Genomic DNA, 14,498 nt, shown 5'->3' on the forward strand with positions numbered 1-14,498 from the left:
AGGAAGGGTTGACCTAGAAGAGGATGTCCTCAAGGTCCCCAAGGGCTGGAGGCTGAGATGCCGCCCTCACCTGGGCTGGCCTTGCAGCCTGGAGGCACGGGGTGGTGCAGCTCAGGCAGGCCCCGTCCACAGGCCTTCCCGCTCTTCTGAGCACCACGTGTCCCGTGGGCGCCCTACCCGTCCTGATAACACGGGGGTCCGGGGGCCTCGAAGCCGGTCTGACCGCAAGTACCTGGGCCGGGTGGCTGCTGTCTTGTCGCCCCAGCCCATCCCCTCAGTCAGCCCGCCTGGCGGCAGGGGACCCAGCCCCAGTCGACTTAGGGGGAAACTGAGAACTCCAGAAGTTTCGTCAACTCCATGGCCTCGTCCACATCCCGCCCTCTGCCTCCTCACTCGGGCTTCAAAACTGCCCCTCCGACGCCCGCCCGCCCCAGGCCCACCTGGCCTAGGCGCCCGCCAGGTACAGGAGCCAGGGTACACGAGCCAAGGTCAGCGCCCGAGGCCGCCCGCGCGGTCACAGCCACCTCCTCCCAGCCCACGGGCGGCCTCGGGGGAGGCGAGCGCGCGGCCGCGGCGTGGGGAACGCTCCCATTGGGCCGTGCCCCCACGTGACCCGGTGGGTCCGGCGCGCGCCCCAAGCTGGCGGCGCCGCGGCCGCGCCTGTGCACGAGGGCGCGCGCGTCCCGAGCCCTCCGCCCGTCGTGCCGGCGCCGCCCGGACCGCCAGGTCAGTCTCCTCCGCGCCCGCTCGGGGCGGGGGCGCGCGGCGCTTTGTGCAGGCGCGTGGGGGGCCGTCCGCGCGCGAGCTCGCCGCCCGCTCCGGGCACGGCTCGGGGCCGCGCAGCCGGGAGGGCCGCCGCCTTCCCCCTGCCGGCGCGTCCCGGGACCCTTCGCCTGGCGTCCGCTCCGGCGGGAACGTGGGCCTGGAGGCTACCACGTGCCGGGGCCGAGCCCCGGGAGGCTGCTGTTTCCCCAGGCGAGCCACAGGACACCCCTGGCTGGAAGGGGTGACCCGCTCCCGTTTCTGGGTGCGCGGGAGACCTCCTACCCTGAGTTCATCCTGGCCAGGGTCCCGCCCAGGATCTGGCTCTACCCCCGTTAAGCGCTCAGTTTCCTCAGCTGCACAGTTCGGAGGGCTGGAACCCCACAGCCTTCCGTGCCTCCAGGGCGGGTCGTGGATGTCAATGGAGGTCACGGGGAAGCCGAGGGTCAGGTCTCAGGCCGGGTGGAGTCCGGCTCAGACCATACCAGTGTTGGGACTCGGGCGGCGCCTCAGCCCTTCAAGCAGCACCCCGGTAGAATCAGGTCAGCAGCCTTGATCCACGTGCCTCAGGATTAAACGGGTGACGCCTGACACGCCCCTGGGCAGCTGGTGGCCGCCGGGGTGGGGTGGTGGCATGCTTAGCTCCAAGTGGGCAGAGCAGTTTCACCCTGGCCTGTCGCTTCCCAAAGGGAAGCCCTTTATGAGGGAGGCTTCCCTGGCCCTCTCTGATAGCGGCTCCAAGGGCAGCGTGGGGTCCAGGCTAGCTGGTCACAGTGTGTGCCCGGGCACCCTCAGCCAAGGCAGAAAGGCACGTGCTGCACCTCCTCTCTCTGCCTGCGGGCTCTGGGGTGTGCCCTGCTCATGATGGTGAGTGCTGGGCGTCCACCTAGTCTGCGGACCCTGGGGGCCCTGTTCCCAGGCTGGAGCAGTGTCCTCGGCTGCAGACCAGAGGAGGTCACTGAACACAGGGTGCCTGTGGCCTTACACAGACAGAAGCCCCCTGGCAGCCCTGTGCAGAGCGGTGCTTCCCAGAGTTCCTGCAATCCTCCCAAGAAGTTCATTAACCCCATTTCTCAGATGAGGAGATGCAGGCCCAGAAAGGTGGAGTTGGTGCAACCCCTAGCCTGTAGGGCTAAGCAGAGCCTTGGTGTTCCCATCTGTGAAGGGGGCGTTGGAGCTGCTGTCAATGGGTGGCTCCGAGCCTGTCACCTGAGTGGAATTAGCCACTGGGGGTCTCCCAATCACCACGCTGGCCCCCGTCACTGTGGTTACGAAGGAGGAGAAGCTGCCCTGTGTAGGAATTCCTGGACTGTTTCCAAATAGCCCCGCTAGGGAACTGGTCACCCCTCAACACCCCCAACATGTTCGCCAAGCACTTACTCTGTGCCAGGCCCAGTGCTGGACCTGGAGCTGGGGCATGGCTGGCTGGCTGAGCGGGGCAGGTTGTGGACAGGCCCCCACAGGCAGTCAGCATGAGGAGTGCTGGACCTGGAGGTGGGGCATGGCTGGCTGGCTGAGTGGGGCAGGTTGTGGACAGGCCTCCACAGGCAGTCAGCAGGAGGGAGAAAATGCAGGCGGGGATGAGACGCAGCCTCCAGGTCGTTTCCTCAGCTACCTGCTCCTCTCTGCCTTTGCCCTCCTCCCGGAAGCCTGCCCTGAGAAAGGCTGGGGGCCTCAGTTGGTCCTCTCTCTGTCCTCAGTACCAGCCCAGGACATGGTGAGGGTGGCTGGCTGATGCAGTCAGGCACTGGACGTGGGAGACAGGAGGAAGGCCGGGTGGGTGGGCTTCTTTCATCCAAAGTGGGCAGTTTGGATGGTGAGGAGGTCTTGGAGTCACCATGGGTGGCTGGGCTCAAAAATGACATGAGGGCACGCTTAACGAATGCTTAACTAAATCCTGAATTGGCACTGGCCAATTTCTGTGGTGTAACTACGCCCAAGCTACACAGACGTGACTTTACTGGCTGAGGACTCGGGCAGAGGTGCACACAGCCTGAGAGGGGCACATAAGCTGGTGTGAGCCCTCGCGCTCACCGCCAGGGTGGGCAGAGTGTCCGCTGGTGCCCAGTGCCTATGCATGTGACCTCCTTAGGGAGTTACATCCAGATGGCGGTGATACAGCTTGGGGAGGCCTCTCCCTGGTTGGCAGGTCCTGGCGAAAGGGAGAGTTGAGTGGAAAGGGTACCAGGTTGGTGCCCAGGTGGCATTTGGCCAGAGGGGCTGAGCGGCGAGCTTCTGGGCCTGGGGCTGACAGACAGCAGTGATTTTTTGCCCCCCAAGACCTTGGGCTTGCCTTGTTCCATGAAGGTCCCAAACCTGACCAAAGGCTGTAACCAGATGGTCACTGTCCCAGACCACCTTCTCACCTCAAGAGCACCGCTTCTCCCTACCTCCACCTTGGCCACCCTTGCTGTCACCTACTCCGTCTGATCCCTGGCACCCCTCCCTGCCCTCAGTGGCGTTTCCTAGCAAGTGCAGCAGGCCAAGGCTGGGCTAGAGGCAGGAGGGCCTGGCTTCCCAGTGTCTTACTGGATGCTTGACTTCTTGCCCCTCTGTTTCCACACCTGTAAAATGGGAGCAATGATGGGTCTTCCTGGCAGGAAGTGGTGAGGCTGGGTCACACGGGTGAACATGTGTGAGGTAAAAAAGACTTCCCACCCCTCCTTCTGACCTGGACCTGCTCGCAGGACCCATAGGCAGGAACCCGGGCAAGGTCCGAGGGCCGATGAGCCCCGCCCTCTCTGCACAGTTCAGAGTTGGGTGGAAATGGCTGTGGGCCGCGGGTGGAGGTTCAGAGTTGGGGGGGGGTGGCTGTGGGCCGAGGGTGGAGGTTCAGAGTTGGGTGGGGTGGCTGTGGGCCGCGGGTGGAGGTTCAGAGTTGGGTGGGAGTGGCTGTGGGCCGTGGGTGGAGGTTCAGAGTTGGGTGGGAGTGGCTGTGGGCCGCGGGTGGAGGTTCAGAGTTGGGTGGGAGTGGCTGTGGGCCGCAGGAGGAGGTACTGCATTTCGCACAGATGCATTAGTGAGTGGCATCATACTGCCTGATTTCGGTGTGCTGCGAGTGGGGTGGGTGCGGTTGGGGGTAGCCCGGGGTGTGCCCCACGCCTGCCAATTGGGTAGGCTGGCCTTCCTGGGGGTCGGGTGGGGTGTGGCCTCCCAGAGGTGGGACGGGGACAGAGACAGGTGTTTCCTTCCACCCAGGAGCCCGAGCAGAGAGTGGAGGGTCCTGGCAGCCACCTACGGCAGCTGAGAGCTGCGCTCTTTAGCCGAGTGGGATCAGGGCTACGTGGACACAGCCGGTGCCAGTGTGGGTGGGGCAAGAGCTGTGGGTTCCGATGGCCCAGTAGTTCACCTGGCAGAGAGGGTGCACGTGTCTCCCCTCCTTGGGGCGCCTCAGGTCAGGATCCTGAGAACCTCACTTATCTTTTGAGCTCCGCCAAGGCTGTTGTACAAAAGATAGTTTAGAAAAGGAGAGGCTCTTCCTCCCAACCAAGGGTGTGGCCCTAAGGACCTGTCTCCAGGTCATCAGGTGGCATGGAATCTGGCCCCGGGCAGCCCGTCCAGCATTCCTCTCTCACCGAGCCCCCAACCCTGGAGCACCTACTGTGTGTGCCTGCTCTGGCCCATTGGGAACAGGACAGTCCCAAGCCCTGCCCCGAGGAGCTGGCACCAAGTGGAGCAGCTGTGCCACAGGCACACGGGGGACAAAGGGCACCTGCTGATGATTGGGCCTGGAACAGATGAGGTGGGGATGGGGGCTACAGAGTGGGGGGAGGTGGCCTCGGGAAAGGCTAACTTGGCCACGCCAGCTTGGCTATGTCACCTTCTGAGCCTCAGTGTACCCTTCTCTCGTGGGACGAGACCACGCATAACCTGATGGGCTGTGTGTGCGGAGCAGACAAGCTGACGTGCGGGCCCTGAGTGCACTGAGCCTGCTGGGGTTCCAGGCACAGTGGACGAAGGATCCAGGGAACGAAACAACCTGGGCCGCACTCTCTGGGACCTGCCCTTGAGCCAGGTGCTGGGAGGGTGGCCGGGCTGGCTGGGGGCTTGGATCCCGCAGCCTCTCCTCCCTTGCTGTTTTGCTGGCCAGGGAGAAAGCCAGGCTGGAAGGCCCCAGAGGGCTCAGAGGGATGAACGCAGGTTGATCTGTGTTGAATGTGGCTTCAGCCGCCTCCTCAGGGCCAGAGTGGCTCCTGGAGCAGGAGTGAGAGCTGTGTTACAGGCAGGGAAGCAGGGCTTGGGGAAGGTAGTTGCCAGGGTGTGCAGGGCTGTGCCGACCCCATTCTGGTAGGTCCCTGTGACAACAGGGCAGGCTGTCCGCCCATTGTACAGTGAGAGGCTGAGGCTCTGTCACTTCATGAGGTCACACAGGCTCCAGGCAATGGGGGCTCTCTGAAGGAGGTCCCAGTGACCCTGATGGAGCCCCCTGGGTGGGTTGGGACATCTTCCTGTAAGGCCTGTCCTGGGTTGGGGTTGGGTGGGAGAGGACAGGAGTCCTGCTGGGAAGGGCCTCTGCCATGCCCAGCTCCTACCACAAGTACAGAACAATGACAGCTCTGCCACCTGGCTGCCCCACGCTGGGCACATGCTCCCCACTGGCCTCAGTAGGGAGTCCAGTGAGTCAGAAGGTGAAGGTGGGGTGCACGTCCCCTGCAAACCCTCACAAGGCAGGTTGGGGGGGCGGGTACTGGGCATGAGAACCCTGCCTCGGGGCCTGAGTGCCTCAGTGGCTGTGGAGCCTGGTTTTGACCTCTTTGGGACCAGTGTTCTTGTCTATAAAAGGCAGTGATTTTTCTGGATAGTTCAGTGAGGTTCTGTTATCCTTGCCCATCGGAGCTGGAAGGGAGTTGAACAAAATGTTTTGCAGAAATTAGACCTGAGTTGGGTATTGCTCCTCCTGCTGCCCCTGGTTCTGAGGCTTTGGCACCACTAGCCCGCTCTCTGTCCAGGGTCGGCCTGGCTCCTGCCTTTATCATGTGTGAGCCTGGCTGTGCGTGGCTGAGTCCTGGACGGGCCGAGACCGGGACGTGGGACTCTGGACAGTCAGCGCAGGCAGAGCAGGGAGGGAGGCGTCTGCTTGAGGCCTGCCTGGAGGTGCCCAGGCTGGAGCCCTTGGCCCTGGAAGATGTGGTCAGGGTCCAGTGGTGTTGGGATGGCCGAGAAGAGGGCCTCTGTGCCCTCTGCCCGGGGCTTGGCCTAGCCAGTGCTCAGGGTTTGTCTGCTGGATGAGAGGTGGAGTGGGCCAGTGGGGCCCAGGTCTCCTGCTAGGTGACCCTCAGAGGTGGGCATAACATCCCTTGGCGTCTCTGCTCTGCACTTGCAAATAAGAGGCTGGACCAGATGAGTGGTTGTAAGGTGGGGAAGCACCCCCGGATTGCTTGGTTCTGTTTGAGGCACAGCCCCCAACTCCCGGAGATTCCACTACCCCTGCAGGAGCCACCATTACTGATGTGGGCAGATGGGAGTCTGGGAACCCCCTAGACTGCGGCATGCTAGGGTTCAAGTCCCTGACTCCCATCCTGGGGCATGGAGTGGCAGAGCCAGGGAATGTTCTAGAGCAAGGCTGTGAGGTGGGGCAGGGCCTGGGGGGATCAGAGTTCCCTGGGGTGGGTCCTGGAAATGGGGCATTAGGAGGGAGGCGCTAACCCTGGGAGTTGGAGGGTCTTGGGTCCGTGGCTGAGGGTGGATGTGCTAGACCCGGACTCTGGAAGCTGAACACCCCCGGATGAGGGTGCTCAGGGCCTGGCTTGGGAGACGCTTGCCTTGGTCTCCCCAGTGTCCGGGCCTGGGCTGCCCAGGCGACGCTTCAGTTGATGATGTCATTGTCCAGGAGGCTCTTCTCTTGGACCTCAGTTTCCCCTTCTGCAGGATGGGCTGGACCCAGTCTCTCTAGCTTTACCACCCCCCCGTCCCTCTGGAGAGCTGCAGGAGCCTGTTCCCACGGCCTCGTCCTCACCCGCCACGGAGACCTCGAAGCCAGGCCTGGCCCAGCTAGAGGAGGTGACGGGTGGCCCTGCCCTGTCCCTGTCCCCATCTCGGTCCCCTTCCCACGGGACCGGTGCTCCCGGCTGCTCTCCTGGCCCTGGGGCCCTCCTGTGACTCAGGCTTCCTGGAAGAGGCTTGGGAGGGCTTGGAGGATTCCCCGCCACCCCGCCCAGGGTTTCTTCCCGCCTGCCTCAGGTCCCCATCACCACCCCTGCTGCGGCACACAGTGTGCTTTACCTGCTCGTCCACTCTGCCCCTGCCCCTAGAGCGGGTACCTCTTACTCCTGCCACCCCCACTCTGGCATCTTCTACTGATGCCTGGAACGCTGGCCCCCTCCTCTGGCTCGCCTGGTCCTGGGGCCCCTGCCAAGGCAAACATCTTCTCCTTTAATCTCCCCGTCCTGGGTCAGCCGCAGAGGCCCTTCCTCCCGGGCTTTGCTTCCCTCTGGCCAGCTGCCCAGAGGCCCATCTGCTGGGAATTGCCGTGTGGAGCTCAGGGGGTCCCTGGGGGTGCCCGGGGCTCCCGGCTGCCCCTCCCCTCGGTGGCCTCCCTGTCTCCTCTGCATGGCCCTAGGGAGCTACAAGGCCTGGCCCTGGCTCTGCCAGCTCTCCCTGCTCCTGCCCTTTCTGGGCCTCAGTTTTTGTGTTTGGAGAATGGGGAGACCCCAGCCCCCACAGCAGATGGGTGAGCCCCAGCCAGCTGAGCCAAGCTGCTTGCTTCTGGGCCGGTGACTGCCATGGATGGACCGGGTCGTGGTGGCACGCCTCTTACTCTCTTCCAGGCCTGTGACCTGGTGGAGGGCTGCCCACGGGTGCCTCAGTTTCCCCACCTGCCAGGTTGCGTTCTTGGGGCAGGCTGGGGACCTGCAATGGCAGCACTACGGGACCCACGAGGAGCTCACATAGGGGAGAGGTGACATTTGAACAACACTTCAAACATGTAGTTATTGTTTTCTCTTTTTTGAGATGGAGTCTCACTCTGTTGTCCAGGCTGGAGTGCAATGGCACGATCTCAGCTCACTGCAACCTCTGCCTCCCAGGCACAAGCGATTCTCCTGACTTAGCCTCCTGAGTAGCTGGGACCACAGGCATGTACCACTATGCCCAGCTATTTTTTGTAGAGATGGCATTTCACCATGTTGGCTGGGCTGGTCTCCTGGACTCAAGGGATCCTCCTGCCTCGGCCTCCCAAAGTGCCGGGATTACAGTGTGAGCCACTGCGCCTGGCCCACTCTGTGCCCGGCCCGCCTCTGCGCCTGGCCTGCCGCTGCGCCCGGCCCGCCTCTGTGCCCAGCTCAAACGTGGTTATTGTTTTAGTCACACATTTGGTCATGTTCATTATAAAAATTCAAACAGCCCGGTGAATACGTGGCTGCAGTAGCTCTGGGCTTCTGCTTCATTTCACAAGAACCAGGCCGGCCTCGGGTGCTGTTCTGCGGTGTCACTTGAAATTTCCCTGGGTGTTGACTGGGGTCCTCTCCCGATGGCACCCTTGGACCCTGGTCTCTGGGTCTGGCCAGATGCTTATTAACCAGCCATTCCCCCACCCCCATGATGGGCTCTCCTAAGTGAGGCCGTGGACAGCCAGGATGTGCATCTCGGCACTGGGGTGAGTCTTTCTTGGCCCACTGGCAGAACCCTGGCTCAGACGGGAGGGTGGTTGGTGCCCGGCTGTGTGTCCTGCCACCCGCTTCGTCCCTATCCTGGCTGCTGTGTAGTACCCGCCTCCCCATACCTCCTGGGGGGCTGCCCGGGCCCACACTGGCCCTGTGGGGATGACAGTAGGCAGAGAGGGGCGGTCGTGACCCCAAAGAGATCCCATGGATGAGTAGGACTTATAGACCTAGAGACGGCAGTTCCCTAGAGATTGATAGACTTGGAGATGGCAGTTCCCTTCCTGGAGCGTGTGTCCCCAAGACTTAGAAGTCATGGTGGGGCAGGAAGCAGTTAGTCAGGGTGGGCTTTTGGGAGGAGATGGCATCACGGTGCAGAGGGAGTCGTGCACGAGGCACCAGGAAGGGGCAAGCCAGGTGAGGACAGGCTCCTCCTGGGCACCCAGGACCTGATGGAACAGCATCACTCTGAATGGCACCGTTGCGAGCCTCTTCTGGGCCGGCAGCCGGAGCTCACCCAGGGCACATCCTTAAACCTCAGGGTCCCCTGGTGGCAGCTGCCATGGCTGCCCTGTTTCCCAGGGAGGGAAGCTGGTGTCTGAGGCTGGCACTCTGCTAGGTGACACAGTTGGGGAGTGGCAGTGCTGGGACGGGAGACAGACGAGCTGGCACCTGCACGCCTGCACGTCGTGGTGTTGTGGCCTCCAGCCAGCCAGCTCGTCTGCTCCTTTGCAGATGAGGCCAGAGACAGGAGCCTCTGGTGTGGAGGGGAGGGCACTGGGTTTGATGGGCTCAGGGGTCTCGCGGCTGGCCTTGGGGTAACTTGCCTGCCTGTGCTTCAGTGTCCCCTCTGTAAACAGGGTGTCACATCCCCCCCGGCCATGTCGGAGGCTCCAAGAGGGCAGCGGGTCCATGTCAGCAGATGCTCTGCTGATGGATACTGCTGGCCGGCCCCTGCTCCCACCCTCCCCTCCTTTGGTGGCGTCCCTGGGCCGGGCTGTTCCCACGGCTGCCCAGCCACAGGAAGCCATCTGGAGGCCTTGTTTACCCCTCCCCCAGCCTCCCTGGCAGGAAGTCACCGGAAGGGCCGTCCCGAGGGGCCCCGGGCCTGTGAGGACAGCCATCGGCTCAGAGGTCTGTGCCGTGGAGTCCCAGGAAAGCATGCGGGGGCAGGGAGCTCAGAGAACAGCAGGTGGAACGGGGCGCTGGGGCACGTGGGCCGGAGCGTGGACCAAACCATTCACCGAGCGCATCCATCTGTCCATCCACACAGTCACCTACCCATTCCCCGCTGTGGCCACAGCAGGGCCCAGTCCCATGAAGTTCACAGTCTCGGGGCACAGACAAGGCCACTCCAGCTTCAGCCCAGGGTGGCCTGCGTGATGTCAGGGCCATTCCTCCAGCTCCCGGGATCCCACACCTCTCCTGATATCACACAAGCCACCCTGGGTTGGGGCTAGAGGAGGAGACCTGGGCAGCAGCTGAGGTGTCCAGGAGAAGGGAGTTGGGGAGAGGGGTGCCGGCAGAGGGTGCAACCTCTGGGAACAATGGAGGCCGCCCTGGGTGACGGGTCTGAGGCTGCAAGGTGTGGGTGAGGCGGGTGAAGGGAGAGGTGGGCAGGTGCAGCTGGCGGGAGCTGAGGGCATGAATGGGACCAGTCGGGGTGCTTGTGGCCCTGCAGAACCCCTCTCTCCACCACCTCCTTCCGTCCTCTGGTGCCCTGCTCAGGGCTCCCCGAGGTCACCCTGTAGGTCTGGACCCTCCTGGAGTGGGCTCAGGGGCCTGGGCTTCCACTCCACAGGATGGGTCCAGCTGCCCTGGCATTTGTGGCAACCCCAGTGCCCACTGACAGGCCTGAATGTAGCAGGCTGGGTCCAGGGCCTTTCCCATAGACACTGCCAGCAGGGCCTGCCTGGCCACAGGGGGATCTGTGACCTCTGTGGGGCCTTGCGCCCTGTGTTCTTGGCGGCCTCGCGCCTGTCCTGGCCTCCTGCCTTCAGGAGTCGGGTGGGGTGGGGCGGGCAGCCCTGCCCCCGCCCACATGGGGAGGCTGGGGAATGGCCCTTCCGCCTCTGGCTACCCCTCTTCCCCTCCCCCATACCTTCTGCTCCCCTCTTTCCTCACTTTCCCTCCACCCCTCCCCGCTTCTGCTTCCCCTTTCCCATCCCTTTAGAAGGTGTCTACACAGGATCTTCTAGGGTGAGCCCTCCCTGAGAGTGTGTTGGGGTTTTGGGCCTGGCGGGCGTCCCCAGCCTCCCCTGAAGAGGAAGTGAGCATGAGAACCTGGGCTTTGGCGGATCCAGGTGCCTGCAGGCAGCCCCGGGGCTTGTCTGTTGGGGGCCTGGCCAGCGGGCCGGTCCAGAGTAGGAATAGATGTCTCAGGAGGGTCCCTGGCTGGTCCCAAGCACCTCCTGTGTGCACCAGGGCCACTGTTCTTCCATCCAGCCTCCCAGCAGCCCTGGGGTGTGGTGCCCCTGATTCGGAGGGAGTGATAGGACTTAGGGTTAGCCACCTCCCCAGGTCAGACAGGCAGAGCCGGGCCAACCCCAGGATGAGCCCCGTCAGCCTCTCCATCCTGACTCGTTACGAGACAGTAAGTGAAAGAGGGCATGCAACCAGCACGCAGCCCCAGAGGAAAGGCTGCAGTGGCCTCGCGCAGGGCCGAGGAGGCTGGGCAGCATGTGTGCAGTGGCACTGCCCTCCCTGGTGTTGCCGATGCTGCTGAGAAGGGAGAATGTTGTGGGATGTTGGGGGAAGCTCTGGTCTGAGAGTTCCGGGCCTCGCTGGGCCCAGGCTGGCCACAGGGCACCCCAGACTTTTTTCCTGGGTACGGTGTACAGTGAGTCCTCATGTCACGTCATCCATAAGTTCTTGGAAGCTGCGACTTTAAGCAAAGTGATGCCAGTTGTAAGTGAAAATTGGTTTAAGGAAACTAGTATTACCATAAGTTGATAAATATAGGTAAGAGTTAAGTTCCTGCCAGGTACTTCTGGTTACAAAAACATCACCAAGCTTCAAATGAAGACCCCAAACAATGAAGTAAATGTGAGCTACACATAATGTAATAAAAGTGAATTAAACAGGGAAGAGAATTGCTTCTCCAGCTTTCCACGGGTCAGTGAGTGACAGCGGAACACACGTCTGCACGGTGACCGTAGTCGGGAGTGCCTCCTGCTACCACGCACTTCAAAATCAAACAGTCACAAACGTGGTGGCTTCCTGTATTGCCATGCATTCATCTGACTGTGTCTATTTGATGAATTTTTATTTTGCAATAATTTTTATTCATTTATTCATTCATTTTTCCAACCCACTTTCCAGTTCAGGGTCATGAGTGGCCGAGCCTGTCTCAGCAGCTCTGGGCATGAGGTGGGACCCGACCCTGCTCAGAACACCGTCCCCTTGCGGGGAACACTCACATGCACAGCCACACCCACTCAGCCAGGGCCATGGCGACACGCCTGTTCACCTGATATGTGCCGCGTTGGGGTATGGGGGAGCTGGAGGACGGGGAGAAAACCCACACAGACCTGGGGAGCTCGTGCACATGCCACGCAATGGCCCTGAATGGGAAGCGATTTTTTTTCTCATCATCATTATCACGAAACCACGTTGAAAGCAACAGTGTTATTTGAGGAGCTGCTGTACTTGATGGATGGTGCAGGACAAGGTGGGCCATCTTCAGGGCCTCTGTGCCTCTCCCCCTTTCAGGGGTTCGGGTAGAAACTGGGTCAAGGATAGGGGATTCTCATGAGGTTGGAGGGTCCACTGGGGCAGGGCCCCCCAGCAGCTGAGGGCCTCTCTCCCCCTGTCCTGGGGTCCTGGAGTCTCTGGCCGCCATGAGTCCAGCTCCTGATTGCTCTGCCAAGTTTGCTGTCATGCCAGGAACTGAACCTTTCTCCTCGTGAGCTCCCTTGGACCCACAGTATAGCCATGGTATTCAGTAGGTGCCCAGTAAGTGTGGGCTGGTGAATGGGCCTCCAGGGAGGTGGGATTTGGATGGACAGAATGGACAGGTCCTCGGTAGGTGATACCGAGTCAGCAGAGGCTTGGAGGCAGAGCATCTCTGCAGAGGCAGGGGCTCCATCCTCAAGGATCCCCTGAGGGCCTCCAGGAGGAGGCAGCCATGGGGCAGGCGCAGAAGTAGGGCATGGAGCAGCACCTGGCACTCAGGAAGTACCACCAACTGGCAGCACTCATTGGGCACTGACTGTCTACATTGCCAGGAGTGTTCAAGAAGTAATTTAAACTGCCAGAAATCCTCATCCCACAGCGTTAACCGGCACCTGCTTTGGGCCTGACCCTGTGTCTGATCCTGGGGACCTGGCATGGGTCAGTCAACACTCCCGGTCTGCTGCCCACAGTTCATGACAGGGACAGACAAGTCACGAACAGGGCTGCAGGGGCTGCCCCAGGAATAAGCAGGACCTCTCTGGCACTGTTTAGGGCCCTGGCCCCCTGGTGAGGGAGCAGCGAGGCAGTGGGGACCCAGGTCCCTTGGGCCTTGCATGCCTGGCTCCTTGTCCTGTGGGCCCCATGTAGAAGTGGCCCCCAGTTCTTTCTGGGTGCTTGGCATGTCCTGTCTTCCTTGGGGGCTCCCCAAGCAATTTTGGCTAGACACCCAGCAGACGATCCTTCCTCCAGGCCCTCCAACCTCCGGGTCCCTGAGGTCGGAGTTAGTTTTCCCTAAGACCACCCGAACAGTGACTTTGGGTCCATCCACAGATGCCCTGGTCACTGTGTTGCTGGGAGTGCTTGAGTGAGAAGGAATGGCTGCTGGCGGGTGTTCCTTTCTCTGTCCTCAGCATCCTCATCCCTCACTGGGGATGCTTGTCTCTGCCTTCCTACCACTCACAGGACAGTCGAATGTGTTCACACACGCACTGAGCCAGCACCTGCTGTGTACGGGGCTCACAGAACCAGGGAGCCGAGGTTGGGGCTGTGGCCGGGCTCTTGTCCTGTGCGGGGAGAGAGGCGGACGAGTTTGCCAGTAGGGGGACAGATGACCCCTACCGTGGGTGGGGGACGGAGGACAGGTCTCGGTGGCTAGCAGGAGGAACAGGAGGATGCTGAACCTGAGATCCGAGTGATAAGAAGGGGCCAGCACCGGACAACGTGGGGACAGAGCATGCTCCTGGCCACCGGCACAGCCAGTGCAAGGGGTCGGAGGCAGGACTGTGCTTGGCAAGTTGCAGGAACAGCTGGGAGGCAGGTGAGGCTGCAGCAGATGAGGAGGGGGCAGTGGTAGGAGGTCAGAGGGCAGGGAGCAGGTCGTGTGGGGCCTTTAGGGCAATAAGGACTTTTGGCTTTCCTGAGTGATGTGGGCGCCATTGGAGGCTTTGAGCAGAGGGGGCTATGATCTGACTTAGGTCAAGGACAGTGGTGGGGGCAGCAGTGGGGATACTCAGGATGCCAGTGGGTATCCCAGATTCTTGGTGACCCTCGGTGGCCCCTCTGGGCGGTGGCTTTAGGTATCTGGGCTCAGGTGTCACCGTTTCACTTGTCAGCCACCCATGGCTGCTTTCCTGCCCCGTCTGGGGATTCTGGGGACTTTCCACTTCTTCACCTTGCACTTGGTTCCGTGACGTGCCTGGACTGGGGATTGTGGAGGCCTGTCCATGCCCTGAAGCACTTCTGAGAAGCCGGGGAACAGTTCCCTGGGGTGTACCCTGGGAAGTCCTGCCCTCCTCTCTCGCTGCCACCCAGAGCCCGCCCTTTCCGGAGAGCAGTTCCCTGGGGTGTACCCCTGGGAAGTCCTGCCCTCCTCTCTTCGCTGCCACCCAGAGCCCGCCCTTTCCGGAAAGCAGTTCCCTGGGGTGTACCCCTGGGAAGTCCTGCCCTCCTCTCTCCGCTGCCTGCCCTCCTGCCTCTGGCCCTTGCTCAAGCCGCACCCCCGTCTGGATGCGGCTTCTTCCACTCTGCTCTGTTGGATCAATTAGGCCAACTCCGGGGATGTGTGTCCCCAGTGTTTGTGATCAAATGGGGCCCAGACTCATTGACATCCTGCGTGAACTACAGTTTTGGTAGAGGTGCAAGTGGATTCTTTGTGGCAGAGAAGATGGCGAGTGGTGACGGCTGTGTTGCCTGCACGCCACCGACAGCCCACCTCTTCTTTCCATCTTAATCCATCTTGCCAGC

The 14,498-nt window shown here is 61.8% G+C and overlaps 1 protein-coding gene across 1 annotated transcript in view; it reads left to right on the forward strand.

Annotated features, from left to right (window-relative positions):
* Nucleotides 1–624: 624 nt before the first annotated feature.
* The window catches only part of PTP4A3 (protein tyrosine phosphatase 4A3), a 43,233-nt gene continuing 29,359 nt past the window's right edge, over nt 625–14,498 (forward strand). The window contains exon 1 of the mRNA XM_021942694.2: nt 625–726. The gene's annotated coding sequence lies outside the window, so the exon portion shown is untranslated. The remainder of the gene's footprint in view (nt 727–14,498) is intronic.

The sequence above is a fragment of the Papio anubis genome, chromosome 8 (assembly GCF_008728515.1).
Source record: "Papio anubis isolate 15944 chromosome 8, Panubis1.0, whole genome shotgun sequence".
Lineage (NCBI taxonomy): Eukaryota > Metazoa > Chordata > Mammalia > Primates > Cercopithecidae > Papio > Papio anubis.